Source organism: Dermacentor andersoni, chromosome 4 (genome assembly GCF_023375885.2).
Source record: "Dermacentor andersoni chromosome 4, qqDerAnde1_hic_scaffold, whole genome shotgun sequence".
Lineage (NCBI taxonomy): Eukaryota > Metazoa > Arthropoda > Arachnida > Ixodida > Ixodidae > Dermacentor > Dermacentor andersoni.
In genome coordinates, this window is record NC_092817.1 from 73,570,442 (window position 1) to 73,587,255 (window position 16,814).

The 16,814-nt window shown below is 45.6% G+C and overlaps 1 pseudogene; it reads right to left on the bottom strand.

Moving 5' to 3' along the window:
* Positions 1-89: 89 nt before the first annotated feature.
* On the bottom strand, positions 90-2,008 carry LOC126536321 (serine/arginine-rich splicing factor 5 pseudogene; annotated as a pseudogene).
* Between the last annotated feature and the right edge of the window lie 14,806 nt (positions 2,009-16,814).

Here is a 16,814-nt window from a genome sequence, read left to right on the forward strand (position 1 = left end):
ATAAACCTGCATTTGACCATGAAATGCACTAGCAATGAGATATTCCGAAGTCATCATCTCACTGCAAGAAGGCGCTTACGAAACAGAGCTGTAACTTGTACACAGTCAAAACTTGATACTTTATTTGTTCAACAAAGCAATTAACAACAAGCAGAGTGACAAGGGCTTTTGGCTGGCCAACAGCATGCACAGCAGTTGCTGCAGCGCAACTGGACTACAGTGCCTTCGCTTTCCACTTCGTTGATCTAAGCTTGCGTGGAAGCTTGTGATGCAAGCTCGTTACTTTATTGACCACAACACCCAATGCACAAGATTACAATGAGTGGTGGCCCTTTTCGCCACACCTCCACACCAATAACATCAACACAAACAAACCAAGGCACATCCAACAACACTTCCTGCTTCCTGAGACGAGCTCTTGCAACGATGACAACATGCAAATGTTTTTGCGCACAAGTGACTATGATTAGAGTTCCACATGCTGGTAGTACTTCTCGCTGATTTGCAAATGGTGCCATTAAGTGGAATCACGGCGTGTACGAGGTGAGCAATGTTCACGTGCTAGTCGCTTTTTCACTCGGCGTATCCTGACGGAGAATGCGAGCTACTCGCTTCTTCGCAGGGACCATTGTTCTCTTGGGCTATGCATTGAGTTTGCTGTGCATCCTCTGGGTGTTCGGTATCAGAAGGCTTCTTCGCCGACTGGTTGTGACTGGCACGTTCCCTCGACGATGATCGTGAGTTCGAACGTCTTTCCGGTGATCGTGACTTCGAACGGCTTCGACGACTGCTGATTCGGCGTGGCGACCTGGAGCCAGACCGCGACCGGCTGCTGCTCGGGCGCCTCGATGAAGAGCGCGATCTGCGACTCACCCAGGCACGTCCGGAGCCAGACGAAGAGCGCGACCTGCGGCGACCCGAGGACTGGCGTGTTCTCGAGTTGGACCTAGAGCGCGACCTGCGCGGCGACCTGGAGCGCGAGCTCGATCGGCTCGATCGACGCAACAGACGTTTAGTCTCCACAAGGCGGATCCTCCGGCCGTCGAGGCTCACGTTGTCAAGACTCCGCAGGGCGTTCTTCATGTCCGAGTAGCTGGCAAACTCGACGACTCCTTGGTGGCGTCGCAGCTTGTGTGCGTCCGTGTATGTCACGTCACCCGCCTGGCGCATGAAATCTTTCAAGTCCTGCCAGCTCACGCTGCTGCTCAAGTTCTCCACAAGTAGCTGGTAGTTGGTGCGCGTAGGCGGCCCGAAGCGTCGAGAACCGCGGTCGTAGTCTGGAGGCCCGCGCCGCATGCCCCGCGCCAGCTCGACCGTGACTCGCTCGCCCATGAGTCGCTTGCCGTTGAGATCGCGCACGGCATCCTCAGCGTCGCGGTAGTCGCTGATGTCCACGAACCCGAAGCCATTCTTGAGGACGATGTCTTCGATGCGGCCGTAGCCTCGGAAAAAGCGCTCCAAGTCGCGTTCGCGAACGTCGTAGTTGAGCCGGCCTACGAACACCCGGGTCGCCATGGTTTCACTCCTGCTGTTGCAATAGCCGATACAGTAAACACGCGAAAGAGGAGTTCGCCAGCGTCCACGACTCGCCGATGTTTCAGCGGACGACGAGCACACTCAAGCACTGCTCCTGGGAGGTGTTAGCTTTTCGAACATGGAACCTTAATGGCACGGTTCGTGGCTCGACCACGGCCCCGCGGTAGGGTGCTGAGATGGGTTCAGAATCTCACGTGACGCGCCGCCCGGCACCGCCGGTTCTGTGAAATGGCGTTCGGCTGCAGCACGGCAGCTCGCCGTGCACTGAGCGCACTTTGCTATGAGCGTGAACTTAGCTCGCCGATTAATTTAACTCGCATTTTCAGGCGTTGTAGCTAACGTTGTCGCTTTGTCACCGATTTTAGAAATTATACAACAAAAACCGTCTCAGCGAACCGATCATGAAAAAGACGAAAACGACGACGAAAGCAGGCTCGATCGGCTGCTCTTCGACGTCACGTGGTCGTGTGAACTGCAACTGTTCAGCAGTTTAGTATGCAAATCATCCGCAACTTTGCGCACATAAGATTAACAAATCATGCTTCATTTTTTCTAGGTTATGCAGAATTTAATTTATACTTTATAGAAAATCTGGCGGCTGATTGAATTAAAGTCGCCAATGGCTCTGGCCAATGAGGAAGTGCCACAGCCGCAGTGCCGTAGTTGCCAAAGCAGCTGGTGAAACTGGGCAAAATTACGCCAGACATGACGCCAAAGCTCGGAAGCTGTGTCAGTTGTTCTTTTTTATAATGCTATGCTGCACAGCCATGTGCAAGGACGGGGGCAGGAGGTGGGCGTGCGCTTAGCTGCCCGTTATTCTTATTCTCTAAAGTTCAGAAAAGAAATCTAGAGGTTTTAGTCTTGCGTTATAGCATAGCGTGTGCACGTGCTTGTTACGTCGGTCGGCATCCGTCTGCGACGTTGATTTGCTGTGTCGCGGTTCGGTTGTCTCGGTTATCTCTGATCCGTTCAAACTTTGGTAGGTTATGGGCTTTCAATCACGTTAGCTTAGCATTACCATTTCTTAATTATCATGTAACGTCTTACCAGTGTAGAATCACTACCGTCTGCAAAAGGAAGGCACTACGACAGCTAGCTACGTGTGTAATGAATTGCAAGCGGCGTAAAATAGTCTTGAAATAAATAGGCGCGACTACTTGCAAGTCAACCTTTAAACATTGCAAATTTCCTTAATTCACTTAACACGACCTAAGTCCAAATAAGCCATATTGTTTATTTCTAGTATATGACTCCATCAGTGGGTCAATTTGTAATCACTTTCCTGTTTTTTTTTTGTTTTTTTTTTGCAAAATTTATTTCTAAGATGGGCCAACAGTAATTTTGGGCACCTAGATTATGTGCGGGGAACACTGACTTAATTAATTTTAGGGAAACGTGGTGGTCAATATTGAGAACGAAACAAAAGGTGCAACAAAGCCGAAGACGACGAGAAACATTGGCAGGACGGTATGATTGCAAAAGGAATCCCGTCATTAAAGAAAGCAAGGTGCAGGTTATGTCTTGAATAACAAGCCAATATCTCTTGCATCTAACCCAGTAAACCTCATTGAAAGAATCTTGCATGACGGCATAGATAATTGGGTGATAGAGAACGTGATTTTGAACCCCACGCCAAATTATCTTCAGACGTGGGTGCTCGATTTGATGTGCCCATGTCGGCCTAGAAAGTCATATTCAACTAGCTTGACGTCGGGAAAAATATGCAGCCTTAGTCACTTCGGATATCATTAAAGCGTATGACAGTGTTGGAACATGTAAGCCTAGTAAACACGCTTCAGAATGCAAGTCTGCCAAATTATTTTGTCACATGGGTTTATGAATTTTTAAATGGCAGATAATTTTACTGTTCTCAACGCAGATCTTTTTCATTAATGTTTCAACAGTAAAGAGGTATATCGCAGATTAGTCCTATTGCCATTGCTGTTTAATGTTTTACCGAGTACTGTACCTTTGCAACAGGATGTGCTCGTCTACATATACGCCGATGACATAGCATTTTTTGCTGCATCAGTAGATTTACATGCTTTGTACCAAACTCTGCAATCCTATATGAGCCGCCTAGAATTGTGGCTTGATGGCATTAACCTCTCTCTTAATATCAGAAAAAGTGCCATCCTAATTTTTCCTGAAAGCATTCCTGTGCAAATTTCGATTCTTTGTTGACAAGAAAGTATCCCACAGGTGAATTCACTTAAATATTTGGGTGTAATGCACACCAAAAAGCTTAATTGTAGTCCGCATATAGAGCATATTACCTCAAAGGGAGCACGCGCAGTAGGAATGCTGCGTAAACTTAGCAGCAATCAATCACGGTTGCGTCGGTACACCCTCATTATGCTCTGTTGCATGTACGTTAACCCGATAATAGAGTTTGGCTGCATTTGTTTTCTGGTGGACCTGCATACAAAATTCGGCCTCTGTCTGAAAGCTGTCTGACGTTTTTGGTAATCCGACCAGTCGACAACGAGCCACCAAGTAACAACTCGCCACGCATGCCCAAACTGCTACCGAGTCGTATGTCTCCTACATTCAGTACGTCCTAGCCTTCTGTAATATCAACACGTCCATGCCAGAGGCGGACAAGGTTGGACACATTATCAAAGGCACCGCGGACAATGCATTCAACCTTCTGGTCTTCAGAAACTTATAGACTGTCGACGCCATCATGAAGGAATGCCGCCGTTTCAAGCAGGCAAAGAGTTGCCGTATATACAATCAGTTTACACAGCTTCTAAATACTGCAACAACCTCTTTCTGTGCCGACCAATCCAGCTCACCACCAGCAAGCAAAAATGTGACCCGAATTGTACACCGCAAACTCGAAGCAGCGTTTCCTGCCTCACCTCAACAGACATCTTGGAACAACACTGCTGAGACGATATTGCTGATCCAATCTATGGTTCATCAGAAAATCGCTAATATGGGTCTTCCAAGCGCCTGCTCCTTGAGTCGCCCTGACACCCGGCCTGCTCCTATGCCTTGGTCCTATCGCAGTCGACCTCACGGTGTCCGTTATCCCTACGCTACCAGGAATCCCTCAGACTGGCGTACACCTGACAACAGGCCGATCTGTTTCTGCTGCGGCCAAATCGGTCATGTTTCCCATCACTGCCAGAGCCGTTGGCCGTCCCCCACTCGAAACACCTTCCGGAATTCAAGTTCGCCCCGAAGTTCCTCACCCTGTCGCTTCTACGACGCTTCTGACACCACTACCTCGACTCGCCCTCGCCTCAACGTTGCCAGCCACGTCCGCCCCAGCTTCACCGCTCACCATCGCTAACCTACCCAGGACTGTCCCAGCAGGAAAACTAGGCAATGCGGCACCTCGAGGTGGTGCTGCAATGTCGGATCCTCCGCAAAATACTCCTTTGACGCTGCTTACGAGATATAACCTTCTTGACGTCCAAGTTGATGGCACACTCCTCACAGCCCTTATAGATACCGGAGCACACATATCGATTATGACCAGCTGCCTACGCCGCCATTTAAAGAAAATTGTTACGCGTGCCGTTACTCGGTTCATACGAATCGCTGACGGTAGCACGGTGATTGTGGTTGGAATGTGTACTGCCTGTATGAGCATTTCCGGCTGCCATACTGTAGTTCTTTTCACTGTGCTTGACCAACGCCCCCATGACCTCATCCTAGGCCTAGACTTCCTCTCCGCCAATTCAGCCCTCATCGATTGTTCTTCGAGTGCTGTGCGTCTTGACCTACCTCTACTGGACGTTCCTCCAACACCACACGAAATTTGCCTCAGACCGACTGATTTTGTTCACGTTCCACCGCAGGTCTTGATATACATTGAAATGTCGCCTTCTACGCCAGTTCCTGATGGTGATTACATCTCCGCTCCCATAACTGCCATCATTAAAACTTCTTTCTGGGCGAGTTGGTGCATACTTGACATTAAAGTTGTAACAGCGCAAACACATGCAACCAGAAAGTAACAAGGACGATATTGTCAATTATGTCGACAATTAGGCAGAGCAATGAGGTAGAGCAATGTACTGGGTATGCATAGTCGGCATTGCAGCTGCGGATGCGGTGCCTTCCACTGGAAGCATGGTCCCAGGCTGGGTGAGACATCCGCTGCGGAGCTCTGTGGCGAAGACGCGTACTCCACACGTCCACCAAAGTGTCATGGATACAAAACTATTTACACAGTGTATTTACAAAGCGTATATAAACAGCTGTCGAGAATCCCGAGAGGCTCTTGCCACTTCGTCCTCTTCACCGTCGACGACCTTGTTCTCTTTTCCCACTGTAACAATGCTTTTCCAACAGTCGACAATTAAGGACGATTATGTCAAGTATGCACCAACTCACCCAGAAAGAAGTTTTAATGAAATACCTTTCTTGTTCACAGTGCTTGTGTCTTGTCCTTGTTACTTTGTGGTTGCATGTGTTTGTGCTATTACAATTTTTATGTCAAGTATAACTGCCATCGTTTTCACACACAGCGCTACTGTCCCGCATACAATACTGAGGGTCACAGACAATCGCACGTACCTCCCTGTGGTGAATTTCAGGCTCGCTAAGCAAATTCTACCTAAAAATATCACCCCAGCTACAATCACTTCTTTAGAAGTTAGTTGCGTTGAGACTTTTGCCGTCGACACTTCCTGTGAGCCTTTCCAGTCTGCCAAATGTACTGACAACGACATTAGGAAAATGATCGCCCCGAATCTCACTCCTGCGGAGACTGAACAGTTCAGCAGTCTATTGCTTTCCTACAAGGATATATTCGACCTGAACAACCGACCCTTAGGACAGACTTAACTTGTCAAACATTGTATGCATACAGGCAATAATACACCCATCCATCGGTGACCCTACCTTGTTTCAGCTTCGGAGCGGCATGTCGTCAAAATGAAAGTAGACAAGATGCTAGCGAAAGACATCATTGAACCATCGTCGAGTCCCTGGGCATCTTCTGTCGTGCTGGTCAAAAAGAAGGATGGCTCATGGAGATTCTGTGTCGATTACCGCCACCTCAATCGCATCACGAAGAAGGACGTTTACCCACTACCTCGTATCGACGACGCCCTAGATTGCCTATAGGGGCACAGTATTTTTCGTCCATCGACCTACGGTCCAGATATTGGCAAATCGCTGTCGCTGATCTAGATCGTGAAAACACCACCTTTATGATGCCTGATGGTCTTTGCGACTTCAAAGTTATGCCTTTTGGGCTATGTGTGGTATCCTGTGTTAACTTCTGGTTTCGGCTTTGGGTCTTTACGTCAGGGTGCCACTCAGCGCCAAACGCTGTAAGTTGCCTCCTGTAAGTTGCCTCTGCAGAAATAAACATTCATTCTTGTCTGGTCCCCGACTGAAGCAGTCCGGCTTTTCTTGCGGCGCTGCACGCCCCGGCCGTTTAGGCCTCATGCCGTAAACCTTTCGTCCAGCCGCCCCGTTGAAGCTACAACAAACTGGCGACGAGGATGGGATGCAACGCTCCGGCTACCTTTGAGCATATGATGGACTCATTACTCCAAGGATTCAAGTGGTCGACTTGTCTCTGCTACCTAGATGATGTTATTGTGTTCTCGCCCTCATGCAGCACACACATTGAGCACCTTTCAGCTGTACTTGCCGTCTTTTGCAAGGCCGGTCTACAGCTCAACTCCAAGAAATGTAACTTTGGCCATCGTGAGATTACTGTTTTTGGACATGTCGTCAATCCGACTGGCATCCGACTAGACCCCGAGAAAATTCACACAGTGAAAGAGTTCCCTGTTCCACGGTCCGCAAAAGATGTTCAAAGTTTCGTCGGCCTTTGCTCTTACTTGCAGCGCTTTGTTAAAAATTTTGCCACCACAGCACGCCCTCTCACAGATCTCCTGAAGAAAAGTGTGCCATTTTCATGGGGATCCTCTCAGGCCATCGCCTTTTCGCGCCTTACCACCATGCTCACCACCGCACCAATTCTAGGACACTTCGCTACTTCAGCCCCTACAGAGCTGCACACCGATGCCAGTGGCCACGGAATCGGTGCCGTCTTGGCACAAGTTCAACACGGCCATGAACGTGTCATCGCGTACGCTAGCTGTCTTTTGTCACCTGCGGAGCGGAACTACTCTATTACCGAGTGCGAATGTTTGGCCATTGTGTGGGCAGTGGCAAAATTCTGCCACTATTTATACAGCAGGCCCTTTTCCATTGTAATGGACCACCACACTCTCTGTTGGCTTTCGTCCTTAAAAGATCCCTCATGGAGGTTTGGACAATGGGCTTTGCGGCTACAAGAGTATTCCTATTCGCTGGTGTATAGGTCTGGTCGCCTACACAAGGACGCCGACTGCTTGTCCCATTACCCTGTACACATGCCCGCCAACGCCGACATGGACGCTTCCACAAGTGTTCTTTCCCTTTCCCAGCTTTTGGACATGGCCAACGAGCAATGTCATGATGCTACTTTGTTCTACCAAGCACAAACTGGCTACCTCCTATCATCCCCAGACCAACGGCCTTACTGAGAGACTTAATTGGACCATTGCTGACATGCTATCGAAATACGTTTCACCTGACCACAAGGACTGGGATGTGGCGCTCCTTTATGTCACGTTCACCTATAATTCATCATGCCACAATACTGCTTGGTATTCCCCCTTTTACCTGTTCTTCGGTCGTGACCCGGGTATTACCCTTAGACACTTCACTCCCCTTGATACAGAATTCAAGGACCGAGTATGCCCGTGACGCCGTCGCCCACGCTGACCATGCGTGCCAGCTTGCCCATACTCGTCTGTTGGCATCGCAGGAATCTCAACGGCACGCTTACAATCGCCGCCGTTGTGACACGTATTTTTCACCAGGCTCTCTCGTGCTACTTGGCCCCCTTGCCGCCGAGCGGGGCTCTCCGAGAAACTTCTTCCGTGCTACAAAGGCCCTTACCATGTTCTTCATCAAGTGACCAATGTCACTTATGAGAGAATCCCCGAGACCTCCGCCATGCCACCCTGTTCCACATCACCTGACATTGTACATGTCTCTCGGCTTAAGCCTTACTATACCCTTACCGACGGCCCCGTCTGAAGCAACGGGACGGTGCTTTTTCTGTCGGGGGTCGTGTTATGGTGGGAAAAGAGAACAAGGTCGTCAACACCGAAGAGGACGAAGTGGCAAGAGTCTCTCGGGATTCTCGGCAGCTGTTTATATACGCTTTGTAAATACACCGTGTAAATAATTTCATAGCAGTGACAGTATTTTGGAAAGCCACCTTGAACACCTGGATAAGACCGTTATAGCAACTGATGCTTCCCTCTGTGAAGAAAGGCAAGTGTGGGCATTGTATCACCACATCTAACTTGGTCTTTTTCCACTCAGCTACCTGACTTCACGCCTATCTTTCAGGCAGAATTATTGGCAATTGTCTTAGCTTTATGCAAATTACCACAATTTCTGTCATCAGCCATATTCTTAACTGATTGCCTGTCTGTCTGTTCTTCACTAACTACATCCAAATTGTTAGATTCGTTAGAAACTGTGTATCCTGTTCTCCCAAGACACTTGCATCTCGTACATTTAGTGTGGGTGCGAGGCCACAAATGTCTAGCCTTAAATGAATATGCAGATGGACTCGCAGTAGCACCCCACAATGGTTCTATAATTCCCATTTTGCCTACATAAGCTTTCACCACTGCGGCGTGATTCAGAAAATATACTACTGCAAATAACTTCGCGCAAACATCGTTGTCGACATCTGATTTCTCGCATCTCAATTTTCCTTGGAACAACAAATGGTGCCTCATTAGAAAAATTGAAGTAACAATTACGAGACTACAGTGCCGAGTCCTCCCCACTGAAGTTTATTTACCTCCACGAGTCTGGTCTGGCTATATCACCTTTGTGTCCTTTATTCAATGAGAGTGAATATCTGCAACAGTTCCTTTTGACATGCCACCATTTGTTATTCAATGGAAAAGATTTTAAGAAGAACCTTTCCAAAGGCTTGGCTTGAATTCGACTCTTCCTGTAATTCTTTTCTTTGGTGCTAACATACTGGGTTTTAGCCACAGGAACATTTGTGAAGCCCCTCTGCATCTTTCTGAGTGAGACAAAAAGAATGGCATGCTAGAATTCTTCTTCGTGGGATCGAATCCCGGCCGCGGCGGCCGCATTTCGATGGGGGCGAAATGCGAAAACACCCGTGTGCTTAGATTTAGGTGCACGTTAAAGAACCCCAGGTGGTCGAAATTTCCGGAGTCCTCCACTACGGCGTGCCTCATAATCAGAAAGTGGTTTTGGCACGTAAAACCCCATAATATAATATATATATAGAATTCTTCTTAATACTTATTATGCTCACATTTATGTAATACTTAGATAATTGATTACTATTCATATCTGTAACCGTAGACACTTTAAATCCTATTTGCAAGATACTTATTTCATTTCACCTTAATTTATTTTTAAAAAATCGATAATAGTTTTTTCACTGCCCGATTCATGGACAATTCCTCGGAGTGAGTTGCGCCATTTCACTAAGAGAACAAAAACAGTGCGACGTATATAATCCAATCATCATACGACACTCACAGTCCGTGTTCTTGTTCCTCAGTGAAATAGCGCAATCCACTCAGAGGATCAGCCATGAATCGGGCGGTGAGAAAACTGTTACTATTAATTTGAAAAAAATTCTACAATATATATTTTTTTTCTTCTCTTGGCAAAGGATGTGGGGATACCAACTGACCCCAAAGTAGCACTCTGTGGCGATAGATTTCGCTGAGGTAAAGGATTGTGCAGCTAGCTCAAGTGAGATTGCTATAGAAATGTGGTGGTCGATAAAGCTTTTATAATATTAAAAGAGATCAGTAATAATTACGCAGATTAGTGAATCGCTCAATCAGGCATATATATTCGTCTGTTGGTGGTGTGGGAGATTTGTTTATTCATTCATTCCTTTATGCTGTCAGCATCTATACCATAACAATTGTTACTGTTGTTGGGAAAAAAATTAATTTTGGTTGTAGAAAACAAAAAACAGCATCAATATTGGCAGTATTATTGCGTAAATAGTGCTAGTTGACAAATTTGAAATGCTCGATTACATTCTCACATTTAAAAGTTCAGCTTAAAAATATATTATTCTGTAATATATTACATTCCTTGTATCTTTTTTCCTTGCATCTACAGCTTCGACAAGAAAAAAGATTAACATTCTGTAATTTGAAGCTGGAAACTTCCTTGCATGCTTAGCGCCTAGCTGTTTGTTGTGTATTTGGAGTTACACACTTAGAAATGTCCGTTTTGCAACAAGCATTCAATATCTTGAAAGAAAAAGAATTTCAAGTTATTAGCCTTCATCTGTTGTGCAGCCTGAACTCCAGCTTTTCCCCTTGCACGTTATACCTATTGCACTTGACTGTATACCCGTTGGGGACAAATCTAAGTGCCTTGCCCTGAATGCATTTGGTGCTAACATATTTTTTTGTGTGTATTTTTGCTACACTGGTTTTGCATATTCCAACAGCAGTACCATTTGCCTTATGCATAAGAAGCTTGACTTCTGATGTCATATCGCTCAGATCTTGCTGTGGCATCTGTAAATTGGGATTTATCACAAATGTAATCAACATATGACACATTTAGTCATCTAAGTTGTTTGGGACGCGTTGATCCTTAGTTCTGTGACATATCATAAATGTCGTAGTGAAATCTAAGTGCCTCCCTTTTTTGCATCGCTTGCATAAAAACTGCCCTTAGGGACATTGAAGAGAAATACTGCATCAACTAAGACTGATAAAATATTCTTCCAAAACTTGTTTTAAATAATTTCACACTAATATGTTGATTATTAATAAAGAAACTGAAGGTCAAAGTTATAAATTATACACCGAAACCCCAGTGCCAGTTTCATGTTTTAAAACACCTTCATGTTTGAGCCACTGTGGCTCAAATTCTCCTTTTTATTTCTTTTCAAAAGAAGCCGTAGTATTGCCCTATGCTTAGCCGGGTTTCAAATGCTCTTGATGTCTGTTTGGTAAATGATTAACGTGTCTTATGCTCGCGACTGCAATGAAAAACTAGGCCAGTTGTGAGTTGCAATAGCCAGGTACCGCAACCTTAACTTGGGCGGCTCTTGGAAAATGCCCAAAGAGCGAGTGAAGCTTCACAGAATGCAGCACTAACCATGAGAGCCTGCCACATGCTGCACTTCCCCTTGTAGTGATGCCAACAGATGTACAAAGATATATACGAGAGTCATTGTTCAGCGAGTTGAATGAACAAGACGTGTTGTGAAGCACCTTCTTTTTACTCACGTGTGAAGTAAACTGCACAAGTGCATAAATTAATGTATCTGGAAAGAAGTAGAGGTAACAAAAGGTGCGTTAATAGCCACAAAAGGAAGTAACCATGGAAAGAGATAAGGAGAAGGCATAATTTGAGGAAAATAAGGCATAGAATCCTCCATGCTTTGCTTGTTTCCTGTTATCTTGAAATGTTTGACAAATGTCTTTTAGCTCCTGCATTGTGTCTGACAGCTGAAAATTAATTTATGTGCCTAGACTTATAAATTCATATAATAACAGGATGATGCATACATTACTAGTACCCTAAGCAAACTGGCATGCTAGTTGTTATTGAACCGAGTCTCACTTATGGCTCAATTAGAAGGAAAGTCTAACCATTATTGCATGTGCAGTTACTACCATGGTTAATGTATTTACTGTGCTTATGGTGACTTGTGTAACAGTGCATAATCAAAGTAGGCCAGAAACAAAGTTCACCATAACTGTGATTAGTTTGATCGTACAACAGGAATATAATTAGCAGTCCAGATTCCAGCAAATCCCAGTTTTCTACTTGGCGCAGATATGAAAAAGTAATGCTTGCCTATTCAGGTGTCATTGATAAAGTGGACTTACAGGCAAGCCACATACTGTGCACAATTTCATTGAGATTATGATTAAAATTAAACAAGGGACTACGAAATGTTGCAAAACCAGTGCCTTGTATATAAGGATAAATGAACTTACGGTAGGACTTTAAAAGCTAGACAGCAAGATATTTGGGATGAGACAGTTGTTAGATGCAGTTCACAATGTAGGTTGAAAGTGTATTTCATCCGGGTAGAAATGGTTTGTCAACTCTCAACAGCTAATTTGCCATATTACGAGACATCTGTTGTTTCTGTTAACCTAATGCGAACTCACAGTACTGACTTCCTCTTGTTCTGTTTGTTTTCATTTCACTCCCTCAGCTTCCTGGATAATGAAAGAGAATGGCATTTTTTGAGGGTATGTAATTGAATGAGAGGCATGAGCACTGCCGTTTGTTTTGCAGCCTTAGTTAGTGCTCTATTTAGCAATTTTGTGGCTTCGGCAGCCTCCCTTAAGGCCATTCAAGGCGACTTTCCCTCTGCTATATTGAATACGTTACAGAGAAAAACAGTGACTTTAGACTGACTCTAAGAACTTCATTTCCATTAATTTCATGATAAATAGGTTGATTATTAGAAAAGAAAATGATGGTCGAAGTTCCGTTTTAAAAATAATTTCACGTTGAAACCCCAGTGCTTGTACGTCAGTGGGGCTTCACAAATTTCAAATTGTATTTTTATACCTGGGCCACTATGGCTCACTAAAAGTTTTTGAAACTTGCTTAACTCAATCTTGGGCCCTCTTTGAATACATTCGAGTTCATCTTTACCAATACATAGTTAACTAAGCCCTCGCAGATGCTGTCCAAAGCCATTGCCTCACGTTGAGCTGGTGTAGGAACTTCTGGTAGGAATATCAAGGTGGCATTGCCTTCTGGCTTTTGTTCTTGCATCTTTTCTGGCTTTCCAAGCCTCCTCTCACAATAAGAGAAGCTTTTCTTAGGGCAATTTATTAATGCAATGCAGCTTCTTTTTCCGTTGAGTGTCCCTTTAAGCTTGTGCTTCTTTTGCAGTTTGTTCCACTACCTTTTGCTAACGTGCTTAATTTTTATGTGGCCACTAGGTGCTATACTATCATAGCTGCTTCTGTGGACTCTCTGCCGCTTTTGGCAAGGCACCTGTGCCAGGAGTGATAGCATGCAGTTCGCATTGTCATGCTAACCAAACTATGCACCAAAATGGCTCAATGGTTAGATGGAGTGTGTGAGCAGTTATTTTTGAGACTGAATCAAATATGCATCAAATAATTCCAAAAACAAATCACATTGAATAATGAATACCTTTCGAATATCGAGCAGCCATTCTTCCATTAACATAATACGACATTAACATCCTTGTATAGGTATTTACAATGTTAGCAAGCTCCTATCATTATGTTGCACATTAGGAGGCATCGTTTATTAAATGCACAAATGGAGCGTGAAGAACAAAGCAGCAGTTTGTTGCGTACTCAGAACTTTTTCATGAGGGGAAATGACAGCAATTTAGCCAAAAACATATGAAACCCTGAGCAATGTATAATAGCATGCTCCACTGTTCTCTTGCACTTTGTTTACTATGGCTGGTGGGATGCAATGCACAGTTGACCACATGAAATATTTAAAAAATATTCATATTTATGAATATCGATTATTCGCTTAGAAGGCTCGAATTGGACAATATTCAATTTGTTATTCAAAATTTTTTAATCCTCGCACACCCTTATACTTAAAGGGGACCTGAAACACTTCGAACTTACTAAGAAAACATTGTCAATCTGTTAACGAGGCTTCTGCGAACGCATGAGCCAAACATTATCATGCAGCAGGGAATTTACAATCTCATGTCAAAAGCAGTGAAAGATTGCTTGCTTTCACTTCCGCAATGTCATCACGCGGCATCATCACAAGCACCTCGACGCGCACAGCTATTGGCTGATTTCGTGATCACCTTAGAACAATTTCGTGATCGCCCTAGAATTAACATTATTCTCAGGAATGCAGTTGTTGCTAATTTGAGTTAAATAAGTGAGAAATATATATGTCTGTGGCCTCAAAAAGGCAGAAAGAAAAATTTTCATATTTGCACTTCTGGGCTAAACCTCACAGTTGCGCGGGCTGCATCTGCTGCGTGTGGCCTCCGTGAGGAAAAGCGCAGTGTAGACACCGCAGTCGCCAAAGGGTGGCACCAAGAGCCGTCTCGCATTCAATGTTTGGGTGGGCGCAGTGGGGCATTAATTAAAGCCACATCAATTAGAGTTACTGTATATGGAGCTATATACAGTGCCCCCTGCTTCCCTGTGTAGCTTCCAGCCTGTTAGTGGAAATGAATGAAGAGAAGGCCGCTGATCGGACCGATTGAAGTGTCCCTGAAACGGTTTGGATAGATTTTGTAGACATGTAGTGTGCAGCTACAGTAAAACTTTAGCGCCACAATTTAAGTTAAGCATCTCATATGAAGAGAGCTACGGGCAATTACAAGTTACCTTCCTCCCTATAGCCATGCTTTTTCTTCTCAACTCATTTTCCGAGTAAGTGGGGCTAAGCTCTGCCTTCACTAACTGTGTCATGATGTGATGTCGTTTTGCCTACTTCTGGTTGCTTTGGAGCCAGCACGCGTAGACTCCAACCTCTCCGCTAGCTGCATGGCCGTCAATCCCCCATGAGAGCTATCCAAACAGTCACAGCGCCGAGTGTGTCTGGTATTCCGGAAACCGCAGGCAAGCTGGGCATTTTGACTGATGGGCGGCAGCATAAACTAAAGGTAAACTAAAGCCCCTCCATCATGGAGGAAGAACCTCATGATGGAGTACCTTGATTGATGGAGGTACTCGACTCGTCATGTGCTCGTTCCTCCATGCCTTCCATACTACTACTCTACTACCACTGTAATAAAGGTGCTTTGGGGAAAACGATAGCGGCCTGCACTGTGCAGCCACCTGGCCGCGCAGAGCTTAACCAGTCGAACATTGGGCTACTATTGCTGTAACCAAGTGTAAAACATTTCACATTTAAAGGGAGACTAAAGGTTAATTTTACGTCAACATAGGCTGTTGAAATACGATCCTAGGAACCTCGGAACGCTTGTTTCATGCGAAGAAGCGACTTATTTTAAGAGAATGAGTTCTCAAGCGTCCGCGTCCCTCTAGTTCAGTTCAAATCGCCCGCACTCCGATCGAGAAGTGGTGACGTCATGGTCTCAGTGACGTCGCGCCGTCGGTGAGTAAAACGGCGCCCGCAGACGACGGCGCTACGGCTTTTCTGCGCAAAACACAAACGCGCAGCCAGAAACAGAAGACAGAGCCGACAGCAGCACAAAAGCGGAACTATGGTGGCTAGCGGAAGGGAAAGCGCGCGACGATAAGCTGGTTCTAGATTTTATGACGCCAACTTTGACGCTCGTTGCAATGGACGACCCTGACAACGACACATTGGCTCGCGACGCTGGGCTCGACTTCAGCTATTTAAGCATTGATGAACGTGACTTGCTGCTGAGGGCTCGCGCTGCCGGCGTCATTGCATACTACTACGACGGCAACTGTGTGTGATGGCTGTACATATTCGCAGATTTGTAGCTTTTCCTTCGTGAAAACCAAATGCCGCACTCACCGCCCCGTCTTCCACCTGCAGTTGTTCTTGCACTTCGGAGAATGCAGGCACGGCCGACGGAACAACGCAACGCGAAAGCATTGCTTTGAAAGGCACTCCACAGGACTTCAGTAAGTCGGCGTTGAACTCGTAATCCTCTGGACGAAAGTGCAGCGAGCACACTATGCAATTTTTCGGCTCTTTGCCATCGCGCTGTGGCAGAGGTACGGTATTTAACCACTTCGAACGGAGAGGTTCACTCGTTGGCACACAGTGATAAGTAACGTTGCATTCGCCGACGCAACTGCCCTTGACCAAGTTCCGCGGACCGTTCGCGCATCCCACGACATCACATGAACGTGGCATTCTCGCTGCTTGTTCCAAATGCAAGTTTCGCGAGCCAGCAGAACCAGCGCAGCACGACGCGATAACGAAACAACTGAAACTCCTAAGCGTGCGCGGCGCTGAGTCGAGCGCGCAGAGTCGAGCGAAAACGAAACCTTTCGACCACCCATACCACTGAAAGGTAACGTGAAAATGTTTTTTCTTAGAATCGGACAGAAGTAGACAAGTAGCATTTTCTTCCGTCTTATAACCTAATGAAATTATCTTTTTAATAAGAGTAGTTGAGTACTAGTGACATAAATTATGATGAGGAGTGCCTTCGTCATCGGGCTAGTACCGGAATGTCGCTGGGGGGTCTCAAATCGTGTCATGCATTTACCTCAATTTCTCGGTTACTAAAGCTCTGTTCGCGATTATATTGACGCCTTAGACGTTCTAGAGCATTGCTTTATCAC